Source organism: Oncorhynchus masou, chromosome 12, assembly GCF_036934945.1.
Source record: "Oncorhynchus masou masou isolate Uvic2021 chromosome 12, UVic_Omas_1.1, whole genome shotgun sequence".
NCBI classification, from domain to species: Eukaryota; Metazoa; Chordata; class Actinopteri; order Salmoniformes; family Salmonidae; genus Oncorhynchus; species Oncorhynchus masou.
The window spans coordinates 3095548-3098458 of NC_088223.1; the positions used below are offsets into that span (position 1 = coordinate 3095548).

A 2911-nucleotide genomic window follows, 5' to 3' on the forward strand; every position below is an offset into this window, starting at 1 on the left:
TCTCTCCATACTGTCTCTCCTCTCTCTCTCTCCATACTGTCTCTCTCCTCTCTCTCTCTCCATACTGTCTCTCCCCTCTCTCTCTCTCCATACTGTCTCTCCTCTCTCTCTCTCTCTCCATACTGTCTCTCTCCTCTCTCTCTCTCCATACTGTCTCTCCTCTCTCTCTCTCTCCATACTGTCTCTCCTCTCTCTCTCTCTCCATACTGTCTCTCTCCTCTCTCTCTCTCCATACTGTCTCTCCTCTCTCTCTCTCCATACTGTCTCTCCTCTCTCTCTCTCTCTCCATACTGTCTCTCCTCTCTCTCTCTCTCTCCATACTGTCTCTCCTCTCTCTCTCTCTCTCCATACTGTCTCTCCTCTCTCTCTCTCTCTCTCCATACTGTCTCTCCTCTCTCTCTCTCCATACTGTCTCTCCTCTCTCTCTCTCTCCATACTGTCTCTCCTCTCTCTCTCCATACTGTCTCTCCTCTCTCCATACTGTCTCCATACTGTCTCTCTCTCTCTCTCCATACTGTCTCTCCTCTCTCTCTCTCTCTCCATACTGTCTCTCCTCTCTCCCTCTCTCTGCATACTGTCTCTCTCTCTCTCCATACTGCCTGTAACCCTGCCTGGATAATACACAGTACTGGTCCTGATTTTAATACTCTGAAATGATACTACTTATTTACTGTTTCTGTTGAAGCTGGCCAACACACCATACCTAACTACTTATCTACTGCATTTGAATTGCCTTCTCGTCATTGGTGGCAGAATGAGATGCATTTTTAAACCACTTGATGGGAAATCCCATTCGCATGTTGTTGTTGTTGTTGCTGTCCGTTTCCTAACCGACACCAGGGTTGTATAGTTTATCTGATTCAGAAAGGTGCTGTCAGTTGTTTTGATCCTTAGCTCTCCCACCTGTGCTACTAGAATGTAACCCACTTCCTGCTTATTACCTGCTTTAGTTTCCTGTAGCCAGTGAAACCCAGCTAGCTGGTGTTGCAGTAGATGAGAGATCCTGCTGGGGGGAGAAGATGGGCTCTTAATCTCTTATTAACTAATGTTCTTCTGAATGTGATGATGAGACAGTGTTACATTAGTTAATTCAGCAACATTGAAACTGTTTGAATCAGTTGGAATAGGAAATGGGTATTTTTTTAAATGATCATTTATCAATAAAATGAACGGATGCGACTCTTGCTCTCTGTTTCATGATTTTGCTGATTTTATTATTTATTTTATTATTATTATTTATTTTCTATTCAGATCAACAGAAGAGGTTTTTTTACAGTGTCGCATGTCAACCATTGATCTAAGATCTATTGATCTCTCTCTATCTATTGATCTCTCTCTATCTATTGATCTCTCTCTATCTATTGATCTCTCTCTATATGTGAAGGGCATCGGCCATGAAAGACCATGTTCTCCATATGGACATCAATTACACTGTATACAGTTGAAGGTTGGAGTCATTAAAAGTCATTAAAACTAGTTTTTCAACCACTCCACAAATGTCTTATTAACAAACTATAGTTTTGGCAAGTCTGTTAGGACATCTACTTTGTACAGGACACAAGTCATTTTTCCAACAATTGTTTACAGACAGATTATTTCACTTATAATTCACTGTATCACAATTTCAGTGGGTCAGAAGTTTACATACACTAAGTTGACTGTGCCTTTTAAGAGGCTTTGAAAACTCCAGAAAATGACTTCATGGCTTTAGAAGCTTCTGATAGGCTGATTGACATCATTTGAGTCAATTGGAGGTGAACCTGTGGATGTATTTCAAGATCTACCTTCAAACTCAGTGCCTCTTTGCTTGACATCATGGGAAAATCAAAAGAAATCAGCCAAGACCTCAGAAAAAATGTAGACCTCCACAAGTCTGGTTCATCCGTGGGACCAATTTCCAAACACCTGAAGGTACCACGTTCATCTGTACAAACAATAGTACCCAAGTATAAACACCATGGGACTAGGCAGCTGTAACACCGCTCAGGAAGGAGACGCGCTCTGTCTCCTAGAGATGAACGTACTTTGGTGCGAAAAGTGCAAATGAATCACAGAACAACAGTAAAGGACATTGTGAAGATGCTGGAGGGAACAGGTACAAAAGTATCTTTATCCACAGTAAAACGAGGCCTATATCGACACAACCTGAAAGGCCGCTCGGCAAGGAAGAAGCAACTGCTCCAAAACCGCCATAAAAAAGCCAGACTACGGTTTGCAACTGCACATGGGGACAAAGATCGTACTTTTTGGAGAAATGTTCTCTGGTCTGATGAAACAAAAATAGAGCTGTTTGGCCATAATGACCATCGTTATGTTTGGAGGAAAAAGGAGGAGGCTTGCAAGCCGAAGAACACCATCCCAACTGTGAAGCATGAGGTGGCAGCATCATGTTGTGGGGGTGCTTTGCTGCAGGAGGGACTGGTGCACTTCACAAAATAGATGGCATCATGAGGTAGGAAAAATATGTGGATATATTGAAGCAACATCTCAAGACATCAGTCAGGAAGTTAAAGCTTGGCCGCAAATGGGTCTTCCAAATGGACAATGACCCCAAGCATACTTCCAAAGTTGTGTCAAAATGGCTTAAGTACAACAAAGTCAAGGTATTGTAGTGGCCATCACAAAGCACTGACCTCAATCCTATAGATAATTTGTGGGCAGAACTGACAAAGCGTGTGTGAGCAAGGAGGCCTAGAAACCTGACTCAGTTACACCAGCTCTGTCAGGTTTAATGGGTCAATATTCACCCAACCTGTTGTGGGAAGCTTGTGGAAGGCTACCAGAAATGTTTGACCCAAGTTAAACAATTTAAAGGCAATGCTACCAAAAACTAATTGAGTGTATGTAGACTTCTGACCCACTGGGAATGTGATGAAAGGAATAAAAGCTGAAATAAATCATTCTCTCTACT

The 2911-nt window shown here is 42.3% G+C and overlaps 1 protein-coding gene across 1 annotated transcript in view; it reads left to right on the forward strand.

Moving 5' to 3' along the window:
- The window catches only part of LOC135549474 (type 2 phosphatidylinositol 4,5-bisphosphate 4-phosphatase), a 36745-nt gene extending 35561 nt beyond the window's left edge, over positions 1-1184 (forward strand). The window contains exon 7 of the mRNA XM_064979470.1: positions 1-1184. This exon is cut by the window's left edge and continues 1059 nt beyond it. The gene's annotated coding sequence lies outside the window, so the exon portion shown is untranslated.
- Positions 1185-2911: the final 1727 nt, after the last annotated feature.